The sequence below is a fragment of the Poecilia mexicana genome, unplaced genomic scaffold (genome assembly GCF_051168715.1).
Source record: "Poecilia mexicana isolate PSO_F unplaced genomic scaffold, ASM5116871v1 scaffold_18, whole genome shotgun sequence".
Taxonomy (NCBI): domain Eukaryota; kingdom Metazoa; phylum Chordata; class Actinopteri; order Cyprinodontiformes; family Poeciliidae; genus Poecilia; species Poecilia mexicana.
Window position 1 is genome coordinate 7,583,765 of NW_028263387.1, and position 19,690 is coordinate 7,603,454.

Sequence of the window (19,690 nt, forward strand, 5' to 3'; positions counted from 1 at the left end):
GAAAAAAACTACAACATTGGTTCAAAAATGATAAATTGTCATTAAATTGACACAAAGCTAAATTTATGATATTTGGAAACCACAATACGCAAGAAAATAATGCAATAAAAATAACTATTGACAGTGTTGCTTTAAAACGAGTCCATGAGATCACATTTCTGGGTGTTATACTGGAAGATAAATTTAGCTGGAAACCACAGATCTGCCTAGTAAAATCAAAACTAGCCAAAAGTGTTGCTGTCTTGAGGGGAATAAGATTTGCCCTGGACTACAAATCTTGGTTTATTTTCTATAATACACTCATCGTACCACATTTGACATATTGTGTGGACGTTTTGGGGCAATACATGCAAAACAAAATTACAGCCATTGTACATAATACAAACAAAAATCAATCTGAATACTACATGAAGTGGGATATTGGGAACATGCAAACCTGCTATTTTTTCTTTCATTCAAATGTACTGAAGTTCTGGGACTTTGTAAAATGTAAAAATGTACAATTCACAATTAAAGTAAGGCTACATTCACACTGCAGGCCAAAGTGACCCAGTTCAGATTTTTTTTTTTTTTTTTTTTTGCCTAAATGCGTCAGTCTGAACAACACAGGTCGGATTGTTTTCAAATGCGACCCAGGCTACTTAGATATCCGATACGTATCCGATTCAAATGTGACCTGAATCTGAACGGTCAGGTCGCATTCGTCATCTGACCTGAACGTCATTGATACTTGACAAACCTCACTATTCTGCGTCATGAAACAACATCCATGGCGGACTAGCATGAGGATTAAGTTGTTAGCATTCTTGCTCCGGTCGGACAACAACTTCAAAATCGTAGGTTATGCTCCACTATTAGCATCCATGTTTATGTCTGCAAAAACTGAGCACTTCTTCTTATGGCGGTTGGTGAAACACTGAGTACTCTCTATGTGTGACGTTATTGTGCCCTCTACTGCACATGCGGGGCATTTTCAGGTCGGAATTAGGTCATTTCAGGCTGCAGTGTGCAGGCAGCCTAACTTCCAACACAGTATGCAAAAAATGTTTTGTGACAAAGAGGGTGTTATAATTTAAGAGAAGGATTAGAACAATCAAAAAGAGCTTTGGTTTATTAGTCTGTGGTATAGATTTATGGAATGGATTAAATGATGAGTTTTTTTTTAAAGTACAAATGTAAACCAGCTTTAAGAAACGGTTTAAATATGAGCTTTTTGGGAAATATGTTATAGGATGTACATTTGTACATTTAAGGGTGAGAATGTGATGTTTCAGTATCATTCAGTGTGGGAATCATTTAAGAGTTTATCTGGTGTGAGCAGATTTAAACGTTTGTAGGTTATGAGAGAGGCAGGAAATCATGAGATCTGGTACCTTATCTATCTGCTCCTTTTCGAACAAATAATGCAAGATTGCATGTCACTGGACACGATAATTTATTTAAATTTTATTTTGTTTTTACTTTCTGTCCGGTCTAAATAAATAAATAAAGGAAAATGGATGAAACGGGGTTCAAACTAGTACAGGATTTGTACTGGTGTCTGTGAAATAAACATCTCAAAGTTGATCAAACTTTATTACTTATAAGGGTTAAATACCATTGGAACAAACAGCATCAGACTCTTTGCCACTCTATAAATGCAATGCAAGTGTCTTAAAACATTTATAAAAACATGTTAGTTTTTTTGTTGTTTTGGTTTCTTTCTTTTTTTTTTTTTTTTACATATTTGTTAAAACTGTCTGTCGTGACAGTGTGATGTGAGACAGATGATGTGTATATATCTAGGTCCTCTGCCTCCACCCTGCCTGCTTCTCCAGCTCCATCTCTAATCGAGCTGCTGCTGATACGTACCTCTACTGGCCAAGAAAACTGCAGAATGGAGAAGAAAACGAGAATAATGCACATCACTCCACGGGCAACTAGAGGGCGCTCTGACACCAGAAATACATCATCCAGCGATAAACTTTAAAATACCAATGAACCTGAACAGATTTGGATGAAACGAACTCAACATACTTTTTATACGAAATTAACTGAAAGTTAAGCATTGCAATTTCCCTCTTAGCTCTTTTTTTCTCCATGTTAGCAGGGGGGTGCATTTTTCTTTTGGCACAGCAAATTATTGGCCTGCCAATATCTGCATGCCCTATATATTTTCCCCAAATATTGTCTTATTGATGTGAAACTTAATGCCAGCAGTTCATAGAACAAATGTGGTTATGTAAAAAAAATTTCACCTTGAGATGATAAAACAAATATATATACACACACATGACATATAGTGTAGTCAATTTATTACCAGGGATGGTATAGTTACTTTTCCAAAGTGGAAAGTGGAAAATTCATCCATCAGCTAGAAAATGTGCATCACAAAGTTGCACTTTACTGATGAAGTTCACTGCACAAGAGAACAAGGCTGACTGCTGCGTTTTCCTGTTAAAGGCGTTTCCAGGCAATGTGTAGACGCTTTCGCAGCTCTGACAAAAACAGGTGAACTGAAACATCCTGTGTGATGTTTCAGTTGTCTTAAAAGATTGCCATATATGGAATACATTAGAAAAATTAGGACTTAGGTTATTCTTCATTTTACATACATTTTGATTGTCAGAGTTGAGCAGACGTTTAGACCATGACCAAACATGACCTTTAAAGCTGACATTTAAGGTGTGAAAACTTTGTGTTTTGAGAGCCGTGAATAAACTTTGAAAGAAGAACTCTGTAGAGTGAGACCAGAAGAAAGAGGAAAGTTAAACTGGACAGTGAGACGTGACTTCTCTCTGTTGCTGACAGGAAGTGAAACTGCCCATTACCGTGTCTCACACTGGAGAAGGGTGTATGAAAAGCATGTTTCTACTTGTCACTTCGCTCTCATTCTTTGAGGGTCTTCAAAAAGCTGTTTTGGCCTGTTGGATAAATAAAATGACAAAATGCATTTTGCTGTTTTTGATTGTTCTTGATTGTCTCAGTGCCTCATCTTAAATATGATTATATTCAAATCATGTCTAAGCGCAATCTAGAGAAACTTTATCTTTAGTTGCATTGATTGCTGCAACAGTGTCTTCACAGGTCTGCCTAAAAAAATAAATCCTCCAGCTGCAGAATGCTGCTGCTGGTGTTCTGACTGAAACCAGTTCACACCAGTTCTACAGTCCCTACACTGGCTCCCTGTAGCTCAGAGTATTTAACATACTGCTGCTGGTTTATGAATCACTGAATGGTTCAACATTACAGTATATTAAAGATCTGCTGTTGCTGTATCAACCTTCCAGACCCCTCAGGTCTTCTGGTTCCAGTTCTGCTCTCCATCCCCAGAACCAGAACCAAACAGGCAAAACACCAAGTGCCTTTAAATCTAGACTAAAAACCCAGCAGATTAGCGTTGCCTTTGAAACATTATAAATGAAACAACATTCTTATGTGTAATGACGGCACTGATAAAATGTAATGCTGCATTTGTTGACTGTGTTCTATGACTTTGTATTTTTGTGTTTTTATGATGTAAAGCACTTTGAGCTGCATTTTTACTGAAATGTGCTATACAAATAAACTTGAACACACAATGCCGTATGACTCTTGCAATACAGAATTGTTCTGTATTAGACTTAAATAGAAATAAAAGCTGCAGGGGTTTTGTCCTGTAACTGTAGAGTTTTATTGTACACACCATCATCAATGCCAGTAAAAAGGCACTGTAATAAAGGGCCCATTTTGTAGAGCCAACAGGTTCTGCCATAATCCAATAGCACACATTTTCAGTCTGAAAGCAGGATTTCATGTCTTTCTTCTCAAAACTTATAGTGCTTGAACTCAAAACTTCTGCTCTCTTTCAAATATTCACTGTGCTTTCTCAAATCTTTCTCCTCGCACTCAAAACTCGTCTCTCTGCTCGGATCAAATCTCCGCTTGGAAACTGGAGATGGACAGATCGATCCTGATATCGATAATATCGCCTGGCAACCTCTCAGCCAATAGAATGAAAGTGTTACACTGGGTGTGTTTGTTTCCTTCTAGTGTGTGTGTGTGTGTGTGTGTGTGTGTGTGTGTGTGTGTGTGCGTGTGTGTAGGTGTGTGTGTGTGTGTGTGTGTGTGTGTGTGTGTGTATGGCATTCTATTGGCATAAAAAATGCCCATACTATACTAGCTGGAGAAGAGCAGGGAGCAAGGGGACAATGAGAGGAACACTAAAATTGACAGAGAAACAATTTTAGTTTTTCTTGGGAATTATAAATCAAAAGGGGAACAAACCTAACTCTAGTATGCTCTAATAATCTGGGCGCTAACGCTTGTATTTGCCTTCACTGCGGCGGTTTAGTTTGATGTCCACCAACTCTATGAAACAACTTTTTCTTGTATGAAATGGCTGAGTTCAACTCTAAGAACATTCCTTTTAGACTCAAATATCTTGTCAGAAGCTTTGTAGCGATGCATTCTGTACTTTTGTTCATCCTGCTGGTTGATCCAGTCGTTTGTTAGCAAAACGGTAACACTTGGACAAAGTTAAAACAGGTGGCAGAACAGCAAAAGCTCTGCTAAAGAACCCTGTAGCTGAATTAAACAACTGAATTTATTATTAACATGTTATTATTAGAATTATGCAATATTACGGATTACAAAATCCAGCTCCAAATTCAGATGATACATATTTTGAATTAATTCCATTTTTAATTGACTATGCTGTGTTTTACTCTGTCTGATATTCTTCAGTTCTGAGTGATAACTTCCCAGATAGCACATGATGTTAAATCAACGTTGAAAAATAGTTAGAATCGTTGATTTTTGGTTGAAGTCGACAAATGACGGTGGATCAACCATCAAACAACCATCCAATCAAACCGTTGAAACTGTGACATTGAATCAACGTTGTTTGGTGGTTGAAATCTGATGTCTGAAATGCCGAAGTCTGATTAATGGTTGATTTTTGGTTGAAGACGACAAATGATGGTGGATCAACCATCAAACAACCATCCACCTCTAGCCAAGTAACCAATGTTGAAACTGTCATTGAATTAGTGTTGTTTTGTCGTTGAAATCTAATGACTGAAATGCTGATGTCTGATCAACATCTGATCAATATTGAATCAATGTCAGCTGTATTGCCGCACCCCTTCCCCTCCTCTCCTCCTCATCAGCGCTCTGGGTCAGAGGATTTTATTACTGAGCGGGGGTTATCACATTTAAATTAACCACTGCAGAGGATAGTGGGTGCTGATTCCTTTCTGTACATTTTCTTACTTGTTCATAACAATTCTCACTGACTGTGTGTGTGTGATATATTGACACAAAAACATCTACAACTTACTACAAGGAGTGGAGCGGTCCACCCCCACCGTTTACATGAGTGGGATGTCCCAAACACACAGCTGCTTCGCTGTTGGCTTGTTGGCAAATATGTTAATTCAATGTTGAATTATCATCACAAAGGTTGCATGTTTGGTTGAGGTCGACAACTGATGGTGGATCAACTATAAAACAACCATTCAATTCTAGCCAATTAACTAATGTTGAAACTGTGTCATTGAATCAATGTTGTTTTGTGGTTGACATCAAATAAATGAAATGCCAACGTCGAATCCAGTGTGTTTCACCACTGGTCCTCCAGGCCCTACAAGTTTTAGGCATTTCCCTACTTCAACACACATGATATTAATTGATGTCTGATTAACGGGGTTTTGCTGAACTGAAAAAACGCAGGTCAGTTTGATTGACGTCAAGGTTTGGGGAAGAACTACCCAGATAGCACACAATGTTAATTTAATGTTGAATAATGATCACAAAGGCTGCATGTATGGTTCAGGTCAACGACAGAAGCTGGATCAACCATCAAACAACCATTCAATTCTAGCCAATTAACATTCATTGATTGAAATGCCACATCGAATCCAGTGTTTTTCAGCACCGGCACCAGGCACACTGCCCTGCAAGTTTTAGCCATTTCCCTAATTCAGCACACATGATTTTAATTAACATTTGATTAACAAGGTTTTGCTGAACTGAAAGCATGCAGGTCAGTTTGCCTTGAGGATAAGGTTTGGGGAAAAACTAGTAATCAAAGTGTTCAATCAATGTAAGGTATTTTTTGCACCCCTCACCACCGCCTGCCATTCAAATGCCCAACCCCCTTCCCTCCACCTGCCAAAAACACACACACACCTCTTTCCCCCCACCTGGGCCCATCTACCCCTCAATCAGGTGAAACTTTAATTTTAAGTGAGGGTTTTTCATTTTTCACATTTTATTTTTTTAAAAGATTGTTTTGGCTAGTGGCCTTTATTTGATAGTTAATTGACAGGAAGGTGGGTAATGAGAGAGGGGGGGTAATGCAGCAAAGGTTGCCAAGGTCAGGAATTGAACCTGTGACGAGGACTGAGGCCTTGATTGTGGTTTGTGCTTAACCCCTGCGCCACCACAGCACAACCCCTTTTAGGTGAGGGTTAATCACGTTTTAACTTAAGCACTACGTGTTGACAACACTGAGTTGTGATTCCGTTCTATACCCAGATTCACTAGCGGAACAAGTCAGCGTTGGGCCAGGGGGCGGGGCTAATTACCGGACCCCTAACGAATCACCAGGCCCCTGACGTTTATCGCCTGCGCTACCAGAAACTGTTGAGCGAGGGGCGGGGAGGTTGGTCTGCGTTTTTTGTTTGATCTTTACCCAGGAAACACATCGGCTAAACCGTGAGTGAAACGGTCACTGGGACTGACTAGTATATATTCCATTGAGGGAAAGTAACTTTAACATTAAATAGACCTTTCTCAACAGGCGGTAGACTTTCTCAGTCTATAATCAGACATTTAAGCGACTTGAAACCGCACCCCCAGACCCTCCATAGTTCTGCGCCTGCCCAGATTGCACATGATGGCAATTCAACATTGAATTAACATCTTTTGCCAACAAGCCAACAGCGAAGTGGCTGTGTGTTTGGGACATCCCACTCATGTAAATGGTGGGGGTGGACCGCTCCACTCCTTGTAGTAAGTTGTAGATGTTTTTGTGTCAATATATCACACTCAAATGGTCAGTAGGACTTTGTTATGAAAAAGAAAGAAAATGTACAGAAATGAATCTTCACCCACTATCCTTTACAGAGGTTAATTTAGAATGTAATACACCCCACTCACTAATAAAATGCTCTGACCCAGAGCTCTGATGAGGAGGAGAGGAGGGGAAGGGGTGTGGCAAAACAGCTGACATTGATTCAACATTGATCAGTCGTTGATCAGACATTAGCATTTCATTCATTAGATTTCAACCACAAAACAACATTGACTCAATGACACAGTTTCAACATTGGTTACTTGGCTAGAGGTGGATGGTTGTTTGATGGTTGATCAACCGTCAGTTGTTGACCTCAACCAAAAATCAACCATTCTAACTATAATTCAACGTTTATTTACCGTTGTGTGCAATCTGGGCAGTTTGTTGCAGCCCTCATCACCTCCTCATCTCCCCCTACTCCCTCCCAAGCCTCCCCCACCCAGCCGCTCCTCCCAACCTTCTCCTCTTTACCCCCTCTCATCCCTTCTTCCCTCCCCCTCCTTGAGCTCTGGGTCAGAACATTTTATTACTAGGTGGAGGTTAGTCATGTTTCAAATTAAGCACTACATGTTGAGAACAGTGGGTTGTGATTCCTTTCTGTACATTTTCTTACTTGTCTGTAAATATTATTACTGACTGTGCATAATGTGTTGACACAAAAACATCTACAAGTCTGTACTAGGAGTTGTACAGTCCACCTCCCCGATTTTACACTTGTGGTTTGTCCCAACCAAAAAGCCACTTTGCTGCTGGCTTGTTTGCTACCGGCTTCTGAATTGAATTCTCCGCTGAGCACTTTTATGGTAAGTTTTTCAATATTACTTTGATCTTAAATGTGTTTATTGAAAAATAAGGGCATTGTTTTGTGCCCATAGTAATCCTGGTTATTTTGGGGCAAAACGGATATTTTTAATAATTGAGATCATGTCTCCTTTTGTATTATTTTCATCCTACCCACCACTCCAGGCCTAAGTATGAAATCCTGCGAGATTTTGTGGGATTTGAGTTTTTAAAATAGGGCGGGGCCTATTGTTTGGTCTGGGAGAGCATGTGGTGGACAAGGAAGTGTAAGGCTGGCTGGTCCAGGTGGGCTTTAAATTGTTGTGATAGTAATCACTTGTTTTTAACTTTTTATTATGATATGCTTAGGGTCGTGCTTAAATGAGCCTCTGTATCAGAACAGCTAAGTTGGATGATTACATGACCGTCTGCAGCCATCAAGAAGTGCAGAAGGTTGTTAATCATCCACAGATTCAATCCAGGTGAGGCAGAAGGGAAACACTTAACATGTAAGGCAGGTGAAACACTGAACTAAACCTGCTAATGACTGATTCAGTCTGTTGATCCTTGGATTGGTTACTGGTTAAATTGAACTGGACTATTGTTACTTGTGTGGGATCTTTATTATTATAGAGACATTTTTTAAGGAATTTAATCAACTTATTTGGAAATATTTGTAGTTGATGGAAGATTGAACCAGCTTTGATGGAAGTTTATTCTGTAAAAATTATAATTTTTCCAACTACACTATAAATCACCTTTTGTTCGATTTATTTGTCTCTGGTGTGTTAAATAAACCTGATCCTCCCTGAGTTTTATTGTTAGGTTTTCTTCTAAACAGCCCTTTATTTTAAATATTGATTTAATATCAATATCATAAATCCTACACTATACTGCAGCTTAATGGGTAAATGTAGTTGTATATGTAAACATTAAGATAAATATTAATGAGAGATTAAGATATTAATTTAACAGTGAGTGTACATGGGGAACTATATGGTTTGTATTTGTTCTCAGACCTGTAACCAGTACACTGTTTAATATTTCATTGTGTTTCAGAACTTTTCAAATGTTTATCATATTTCTAACCGGCACCTTCCTCACTTTTATTTTTTTCAGCTGTTGCTCTGCAGTTTGACCGAAAGCTGACTCTTGAGGACTGCAGCAAAACTGTCAAGAAGTGGCTTCATTATGCGCCAGAATGAGAGGAAGACATCACAAGGAATCAAAGTGACGCCAACCAGAGTCAAACTGGGGATACCACAACTTGTACTGTTTCCCTACTTCATACAGTACAAAGCTTAACCCCATGGACTCTGTTCTTCTGTGGACAACAGACTGTTGTTTTGACAGTCAAAAAGGAATCAAATATGTTTAAAGATCTGTCCCTCTTTTCTTAAATAAAATGTTAAATCAAACCCATGTTGTCATTTTTAAACTTTTGTACACAGTTTACCCATCATCTGCCAATAATATAGTGTTTAACACCAGTGAAGAAACTTTTAGTGGCATGTTATGATGTAGACCTATCAGACCTAAAATGTACATAAATCCTTAGCTTTCATTCAATATAAAAACAACCCAAATCTGCATGTACATCCACAGTCAAATGAGTGTTGAATCAACATTGATTCAATGTAGAATCAACACAAATCTGCATGCAGATCCATGTTCAGATGATGGTTGAATCAACGTTGATTCCTAACTGATTCAATGTAGAATCAACACAAATCTGCATGCAGATCCACGTTCAGATGATGGTTGAATGAACGTTGATTCCTAACTGATTCAATGTAGAATCAACACAGATATGCATGCAGATCCATAGTCAAATGAGTGTTGAATCAACATTGATTCAATGTAGAATCAACACAAATCTGCATGCAGATCCATGTTCAGATGATGGTTGAATCAACGTTGATTCCTAACTGATTCAATGTAGAATCAACACAAATCTGCATGCAGATCCACGTTCAGATGATGGTTGAATGAACGTTGATTCCTAACTGATTCAATGTAGAATCAACACAAATATGCATGCAGATCCACGTTCAGATGATTGAATCACCATTGTTTCCTAACTGATTCAATGTAGAATCAACACAAATATGCATGCAGATCCACGTTCAGATGATGGTTGAATGAACGTTGATTCCTAACTGATTCAATGTAGAATCAACACAGATATGCATACAGATCCATAGTCAAATGAGTGTTGAATCAACATTGATTCAATGTAGAATCAACACAAATATGCATGCAGATCCACGTTCTGATGATGGTTGAATCAACATTGATTCCTAACTGATTCAATGTAGAATCAACACAAATATGCATGCAGATCCACGTTCAGATAATGGTTGAATCAACGTGGATTCCTAACTGATTCAATGTAATATCAACACAAATAGGCATATAAGTTGACATACAGATGATGGTTGAATCAACATTGATATAATGTCAGTAATGGTTGAAACCCTAAAGTTGATTCAACATACAAGTCACCGACCACTTTCGATGTTGTTTCAATGTCAGCGTTCAACGTTGATTCAATGTTTCTGGCTGACGTTGATTCAATGTTGTTTCAATGATTCTGTGCTATCTGGGTTTGCTGTTGTTAATATCAGTTTCTACGTCTGTTAAATGTTGTGACTGCAGCTGTTCTGTGGGTTTCTGTTGCTGCTTGTACTAAAAATACTCCAGCAGCTCATCTGTCTGCTCAATGTGAAGCTTTGAGCCTCGCAATAGATAGCCGGTTTTTTATACAGTCATTTGGTTTTACTCTCTTTATTCTTTTTTATTATTATTTAGAGTAACAGTCCACTTTTCTTAGGAGAAGTGACTATTTTGACACTTTCAGTTTGGATCATGTGGATTTGATTTAGAACCAGCGTTGTTCTTTTTAATTTATCTAACTTATCTAACTATTGAACTATTGACCTGAGGACCAGCACTTGTTTCATTCCACTTAAATGAAAGCACTGCTCACAGTATCATCAAATCGTCGCATCTTTACAATTGTCTCATGTTCGCTGAATGAGAAACTAACTTGTATCGTTTTTAATAAGTTTCCAAAAGCAGAAGTTAATAGCTATAGTTTGCAGTGCAGCTTCTTGTGTTGTGGTGCACAGTTGTTCACATTCACAATAAGCTCAGGTGTCTTGAAATATTTTTGATCTTTTCACATGGAGCCGAGTCAAAAGTGAAACGGAAGTGTGAAGCGGCTTAAAGAGAGAACGCAGACCCAGAGTCACACCCAGAACTAACGGAGCAACAACTGACAACAAGAGCTCCCCTCAGCTTTCAGCTACTCTTCGTCATGGCGGGTGAGTTACTTTTAATCGGTTAAATTTAGGGCTGAAACAATTCCTCGAGTGATTTGAGTACCTCGATTATTAAAATCCCTCGACGAAAATTTATCTTCCTCAAAGCTTTATTAATTTATGTTTTATTATTTCAGTGATTCTTGAGAATAGGGACAAAATGGGTTTTAATTTTCCCATATTTTTTTTAAATTATTTCTCAACCTTATGTATGCAAATATGACAAATAATGTTTAGAAAATATGAAGATGCTAAGGTACAGGCTCCCAGTTGCGAATTTTTTAAAAAAAATTACATTTTTAATCGACCTGACCCAAAACTTTGTCATCACCATCTGACAAAAATAAATCTAAAATGATTTTTAAAATACCCCATTAGTGATATTTTTACTCAATTTACAGACAAATGCTTCTCAAGAAATAAAATAAATATTATTTAAAACAAAAAACAAGAAAAAGTCCATCTGATGGAGTTGACAGTGCATGACGGAGTTGACACAGAACTGAAGGTGGTGACAAACTAGTGAGTAAAATGAAAAACTTGGTACATGTGAAGTAATGCAATTTATGTAAAATACATTAAAATGAATTAGTTGCACAATTAAGTGAGATTTGACAACAATTTCACTGAAAGAGTCAGAAAAACTCTGACGGAGCTGACATCTGACGGAGTTGACGAAATGCCAAACTACCTCAATTTATATGATGTTATTCTGAAGGAGGCCATATTGTAGCTCGTCAGGTCCATTAAATCTTTACATTATACCAAAATTAAGCTTTTATTTCGCAAAATTTCATCAAAGTTTTGTAAATTGTCAGTTATGGAGTTGACACATCATGGTTGTGACAAACAACTTAGGAATAAAACAGAAGAAAAAACTAAAGAATAACTTAAGCTAACCGGAGCTAACTAGCCCTCCTAGCAAAGGAAGAGAAAAGACAACGTCATGGGGTCCTCAGAAGTTCTGGTGCCCCCCAATAATGCCTGATTTTTTTTTTACATTCTTTTCATTTCTGACGGTGTTGACAAAAACTAAGGACAAATTTCAACGGAGTTGGAAAATATCTAAAAATTATTTTTAATTCAATTTATCGATACTTTTATAATTATTTATATGACTACTTATACTTAATTGTCATAATATATAATTTTAGTATTTCTTTAATTGTTTTAAACTATAAGAATGTATTGAGTTCTGCTCCTGGACAAGGGCTTTTACAGGCATCATCCACCGACTACAATGTTTAAAATAAAAAAATATTCAGCAAAAAAAAAGAAAAATATACATTGTTGTGCTCACATGACCCAGGTTAGTTTAGTTAGATATTTGAAAAAAATATATTTTGTGTATATTTTATTCAAATTTCATGCTTTATCCATAGGACCTGTTTTGTCCCTATTCTCAAGAATCACTGATTTAATGCAGGGTCGTTATTGCTCTGCGCTCTCACTTTTGCCTGAGTTGTTGATTATAGCTAAGTTTTTAGCAGCATAACGTCCAATTTTCAAGTTCGGCCTGGGAGGATTTTATTGATTCATGATAATGTCCGGATTTTGGTTGGGGGACCAATAAGCATCCTTAAAATGACGGGAGCCAGCTCTTCTCCTCCCGGAGCTGCTGGTTCAGAGCGAAAGGCGGGATTATTTATAAAGGTGAGCGGATAGCTTTACTGACAGACCGGAAAATAAAAGTCATAATCCGGTCACAACATGCGTGAAGCGCATCGTGACGTTACATGGCTGGTCGACGAGTTTATGTGTGTGACGAACGCAGGTGTCAAATCCCGTCGCTAACATGAACACAAGAGCTAAATGTTTGGGCAAAGTGAGAGTTCAACTACTAAACTGACTGAAGATGAATGCATAAACCAAAAGCTGGAGTATTGATATTTTTCATAAGCGTATTTGTGAGCTTGCCTCTTTATCATTATATTGAATATAATTTCAGATTTTTGTATAACTTTTAGAAAGTGAGCTATTATTGTTACAAGTTAATTTTCTAAACTACAGAAAAGTAACTGTTAGAGATGCTCCAATGTGAAAAATTGGACTGATGTCGATATGTGATTAGTAACACTGGTGTTATGCTAGATTTACCAATGTTTTATTTGATCTTTTTTTTATCCGATAACTCAATAATCGTAAGTACTGAAATATTTATTTACAACAGCCCTAGTTAAATTCATTAATTACTCTATGAAAATGAACATACAAACAATGATTGTTGATCACACTCAAAATATTTTCCTTATCTGCTTTCTGCTTATCCCAGAGCACGTCCATTTTGTTTTAGTCGTGTTTGTGGAAACCATCTTAAGATTTTCACTATTCATTCTTCTGTTTCTATGTAAGAATCACAGGAGTTTGGTTTTAAAATATATGTAACAATGCATCCTTAATTTATCATCTGCTTCACAGTAAAAACACAATTTGTGTTTGTTTTTATATTTTTATACTAAGCAATAATCTGTCTTTGGCTTCTTGCTAAATTAAAGCTGGTTATCCAATGGACCAAACTACAAATTCATTGCATTTTTTCCAGAAAGCTTAACATCCATCCAGTTTCTGACTATTTTCTTTTTACACAGAGAATTGATCAAGTTCTTTTGATCTTAGATTATTAGATTACACAGTTTATTTTCCAGGTATTTTCCGAGTGAAGTTGCCCCCACCACCTTCTTCAAATCAGACAAAATTGGTGTCAAACGTTTGTGCTACGTTTGTGCTGGTTTGTGGAGCAAAAAGTTTCATTTGTCCTGCTTTGGCTTTGAAAATGTTAATGAAAGGTTAAAGGTCAAAAGGTCAACCAGCACACCCACTTTTATGAAATTAGACAAAACTGGTGTCAAACGTTTGTGCTACATTTGTGCTGGTTTGTGCAGCAAAATATTTTGTTTGTGCTACTATCATTTTGAAGATATTAAGAAAAATGTTCTCTAGGGGTCATCAGAGTCAACCACTCCCCCGGCCCTGTTCAGATTTGCAAACAAAAAAATAAATAAATTTGATGTCAATCAACTCGGCTTAATTTGTGCTGATTTTTGCAGCAAAATTTTTCTTTTGTGTTGCTTTGGCTTTGAAGATATTAATGAAAGTTTAAGGGTCATAAGGTCAACCAGCCCCCACACTTTTATCAAATCAAACAAAATAGGTGTCAATCAACTCGGCTACATTTGTGCTGGTTTGTGCAGCAAAAATGTCAATTTGTGCAGCTATCATTTTGAAGATATTAAGAAAAATGTTTCTAGCGGTCATCAAAGCTCAATGAACATCAGTTCATGCTGGATCTGTGAATTTCATTTGAGATTGTTAAGCCTATGAACATGAATAATTTAATTTTAATGCTGATGAAATTCACTTGAAACTAGGTCTTGTTTAGAATGAAATGGTGCAACACCTCGCAAAACAAACTCGGTGACCTGTATTTTAGTTTCAGATCACCAGAGGGCGCTATTAGACAAACTGTACTGCTGGAATACTTAAAAGTAGGACTAGAGCAAATCATGTGCTAACCATCTAGTCAGCTTTTTCCAGCTCAATTTCATGATCGACAGTCATCATCAAGACTTATTTTCATGACTTCAAATCAGTGCACAAACTAGCATAAACTAGAACAAACTGTTTACAAAAGAAGGTGAGCTGGTTGACCTTTTGGCCTTTAAACTTTCATTAATATCTTCAAAGCCAAAGCAGCACAAATGAAAATTTTTGTTGTAAAACAAGCACCAACTCAGCTGAGCTGAGTTTGTAATGTGGGACTCACCTACCGGTCCGGGATAAATCCATTCTCCTGTCGCTTCTTTGTGCCTTTTCCCCTCGACAAAGTAACTTTGGGCTCAGTGTTGGCGCGCAAGATGTAACCGAGAGAACCCAGTTAAAGGATTTTCAAAATAAAAGATCCTCCAGACTCAGATGATACATAAAACGGAAATATTTAATTATGTCTTGTGCGGACCGGTACCAATTGGTACATGGACAGGAGGTTGGGGACTACTGGTTTAGATTATTTATTTGATACCAACAGAAATCATAGAAACCCAAAGTTGTATTAAAACTAACTGATTATCTCATTTTAAATCATCAACTCAACCCATAAGTATTCCCATCATACTGGATTATGATGGGGTTTTGCACAGAAACATTCTAAAGAAAAAATTATAAATATTTGATTGGGTTTATCAGTTTACATAAAACCAACATTTTGTCAATTTTGAAGTCTTATCAATATAACTAAAGCAAAAAAACAAACAAGCGGTGCAGTCTGATGGGTAGTCATTGATTGTTCTGATATCAGAAAAATCTACAAGGATTTCATGTATAACTAGATAAAAATATATTTTATTTTTTTCTAGGATCAAATGAAACCAGGATTGTCCTGCTGGGAAAAACTGGCATTGGGAAAAGCAGCCTTGGAAACGCCATCCTGGGAGACAGTCTGTTTAAAGCAAAGACATCTCCAAACTCTGAGACAGATGTATGCCAAGCAGAGTCCAAACGTATCAATGGAGCTCCTGTCAAAGTCATCGACACTCCCGGCTTCTTTGGAAACAATCTGGATGAAGATAAGCTGAAGAGTGAAATTATTAAGTGTATCGAACTGTCCGCACCTGAGATTCACGCGTTTTTCATTGTGCTGGAAGTGGGATGATACGCAGACCAGGAGAAGGAGGTCATCAGTAAAATAAAGGAATATTTCTCAGATGAGGCTCTGAAACACTCTGTGGTTGTGTTCACACATGGTGACCAGCTGGAAGCAGGACAGAAGATTGAAGATTTTGTTCAAGAGAATTCTGATCTGAGAAGGCTGGTGGAGAAGTGTGGAGGCAGGTGCCACGTTGTGGATAATAAATACTGGAAAGATCAGCAGGATGGTTACAGGAGCAACAGGTTTCAGGTGAATCAGATTCTCAACACGATAGAGACGATGAAAAACAGTCAGGGCGGATACACCAACAACTTACTTCAGTTAGTGGGAGAAGAGAAATCAAAATCACCCTTGGTACAGATTTTGATTATATCAGCTGGAGTCACTGTAGGAGCACTGCTGGGAGCATTTTTTGGTGGTGTTACATTATGTTACATTGATACAAGTCCATTGGCTGTAGTAGGTGGAGGTGCATTTGGTGGAGGTGTAATCGGTGCAAGTATAGCTTCCAAGAGCGAAACATTAGAGGAAGCTGTGCTGAGAACAACGGAAGCCATTTTCAAGATAGGAGAAAGAATACTGACAATATCAAACAATTCCAGACACTCTACTGGAGGAGCTATAGCAGAAGTTGAAGCCTCAGCAAACTAAAACATTAAATGAGCATGGCAAGATTAGGAAGGAAGTAAAAACATTCAAGCAAACAAGCTATGAAGACACAATAATCCTTTTATTCCTCCTTTGTAGATGTTAAAAATTGTTCAAATGGTTGATACTTTGAGGCTGTCTGTAAAATGTTAAAACAGCAGTACAGAAGATTGGTTTAGTAAATAGTTGTTGGCTGTCTTGCTGTATGGCTGTTTTTAGAACCACATTTAGGAACAACATGGTTGATTCACTGCAACAGAAAATGTCATTTTTAACCTTATTTCATCTTTGATGGAAATGCTTAACGCCTGGCCTGGAAATTGTCTTAAAGGACAGTCATGTGTGGAACGTAGTTTGTCCCCTTGTTTGACGCTGCACCCATGAGTGACTGACAAAGAAGAGTTAGAAGTTTCTCCTGAAATCCTTATCAGCTCTCTTATTTATATTCTTATTAGCGACTGTTTCCATCTTAAGTTAAGAACTTGACCCCTAAGTCTAGCAAACTGAACTGAACTGAACTTCTGTTACTACGATGATACCTTTGGTCAGATATTACGAAGAAAACTGACCACGACATTTACCATCAGGGGCCAGAGGACTACGGATGGTGAGCTGTTGTGAAGAAAACTCCTAGGAGCGTTACCGAATCCCAGCTGTGTGTTTGTTCTTTAATTACATATTCTACTACAGCCAATCTGCTGTTGTTACCGGTCCCTGCAACATTGACTGGGACTGTGACCGTATTTGTAATTATTATGAAGAATGTTTATCTGGTTGAAAACATATGTTCTTTAAGATCAAGTGTGAAGATAGGATGAGCAACATGCATATTGAGTTAGAAAACCTTTTGAGCAGACAGAAAGCAGAAAATTCTGGATCCTCCTGGAATATGTGGGGTTGGTTTACTTCAGGGGGATAGACGGCATGGTCGGGGAAAACAGGATTGTTTTTTTGTTTTTTTAGGAATGATTTTTATAACATTGTTTTTATCTTGTTGCATAATTCCAATGGTGGAATCATTAGTACAAATCAATCAATCAATCAATCAATCAATCAATCAATCAATCAATCAATCAATCAATCAATCAATCAATCAATCAATCAATCACATTTTATTTGTATAACACATTTCAGCAGCAAGGCATTTCAAAGTGCTTTACATCATAACAAACACAAAAACACAAAGTCATGCAACATAGAATCAACATTCAACACATTACATTAAGTCAAGTGCCATCACTAAATTCTTAATTGATTACGTTTCAAAATCAACTCTAAACTGGTGGGTTTTTAGTCGAGATTTAAAGGAAGTCAGCGTTTCAGCTATTTTACAGTTTTCTGGAAGTTTGTTCCAGATTTTTGGTGCATAGAAGCTGAATGCTGCTTCTCATCGTTTGGTTCTGGTTCTGGGGATGCAGAGCAAAAACAGAACCGGAACCTCAGAGGTCTGGAAGGTTGATACAACAACAGATCTTCAGTGTATTGTGGTGCTAACCTGTTCAGTGATTTATAAACTAACACCAGTATTTTATAGTCTATTCTCTGAGCTACAGGGAGCCAGTGTAGGGACTTTAAAACTGGTGTGATGTGCTCCATCTTCCTGGTTTTAGTGAGAACGCGAGCAGCAGCGTTCTGGATCAGCTGCAGCTGTTTGATTGATTTGTTAGTCAGACCTGTGAAGACGCTGTTGTAATAATCAATGCGACTAAAGATAAACGCATAGATGAGTTTCTCTAGATCAGGGGTCACCAACTCCAGTCCTCGAGGGCTACCATCCTGCAACTTTTAGATTCATCTCTGCTCCAAAATGTCTGAATTCCCTCACCAGCATTCATTCCTCTCTGCAATAGGCTGGAAACGAGCAGTTTATTTGATCCAGGTGTGTTTGAGCAGAGACCCATCTGCACTAGCTGTCTCCTTGCACTACGCCTATGGTATCATATCACACTGGTGCCACATCATGCAATACTGATTGCATGATGTGGCATCATAAATAGAAATGTAGAAAAGTACATAATTTCTATTTATGATGTACTTAAAATCATTTGGGGTGCAAATACAGATGGCTTATGTGGAAATTTTGATTTCATTCGTCTGTATCCAGTTTGCTACTGAAGTGTTTTCTGTTAGATGTTATTCTTATTTTATCTCTGTCATTTCTCTTCTTTTTATATATAAGGTTTATCTTTGCTTTGCTAATAATGGAAATGTCTATGTTTCACAAAAAGGACTAACATATATTTATTTCTTCCTTTAACTTTTTGTGACTGATATTTTATGGAAATTTTCTTGGAAGTAAGTGATTATTTGATCATCAAAAGGGTGGAATGTAATAGAAAATGTCATTTTTAACCTTATTTCATCTTTGATGGAAATGCTTAATGCCTGGCCTGGAAATTGTCTTAAAGGACAGTCATGTGTGGAACGTAGTTTGTCCCCTTGTTTGACCTGCGTCCATGAGTGACTGACAAAGAAGAGTTAGAAGTTTCTCCTGAAATCCTTATCAGCTCTCTTTCCTGCCATATAATCATCCCCTCCAAGAGGTGAGGGATGGTTCATGAGGAGGAGGTCAGGATGGTCTCTGTGGTCCATCTGGTAATAGAGATAAGATCAGACTTTGGGTGGGTGTTTTCCTTGCTGTGGCTGTATAACCATGTAATGTGTGTCGTTCTGGGCTCTTCTCCTGACTGCGTTCAGTGAGTCGGATCTTCGAACGCTTTTGCCTTTGAATAAAGAAACTTAAAGACAAAGATTAATCTTTCTCTTATTATTGAAACAGCTTCTCATTCTTTGATAAATGAAAGTTCCATAACATTCACACCTTAACAACCTCGTTATAACCTAACATGCTGTTTCCTGTAATCATATTTCATTGCACTGTTTAGGTTGTTGTTTTTCTGAATATACATTTGAAATTGCAATTTAACTTGAGCTTTTATGGTCTTAGCCGAGCTAATTGTCTAATCGCAAGTTAACCCTCCTGTTCTGTTTGTTTCTGAGATACAGCAATAATGTTCCTGGGTCAATTTGACCCGTCGAGTGTTAATCATGCAATAGTGTCAGAAACACTTTTTGTGTCTGATTATTAACTCAAATACTAACTATTTCAATCAATATTTGTGCAATGATGTTTTTTTTATTTCTCACAAATAAAGGATCAATGGTGACAATTTACTCATCTGGACATAAAAAAAATGTTGTTTACAAAACCAGCATACAAAAAATTAATAATTATCCTTGAAATAGATTTTTTTT

The 19,690-nt window shown here is 37.5% G+C and overlaps 1 long non-coding RNA gene and 1 pseudogene across 2 annotated transcripts; both read left to right on the plus strand.

Annotated features, from left to right (window-relative positions):
• Positions 1-7,120: 7,120 nt before the first annotated feature.
• LOC148153993 (uncharacterized) lies at positions 7,121-9,237 on the plus strand. Its single transcript, XR_015766279.1, has 3 exons — positions 7,121-7,842; positions 8,189-8,301; positions 8,939-9,237. It is a non-coding gene; the product is annotated as an uncharacterized LOC148153993 (long non-coding RNA).
• A 1,845-nt stretch (positions 9,238-11,082) lies between these two features.
• LOC148153994 (uncharacterized) lies at positions 11,083-19,185 on the plus strand (annotated as a pseudogene). Its single transcript, XR_015766277.1, has 2 exons — positions 11,083-11,145; positions 15,495-19,185. The product of XR_015766277.1 is annotated as an uncharacterized LOC148153994 (transcript).
• The last annotated feature ends 505 nt before the right edge of the window (positions 19,186-19,690 follow it).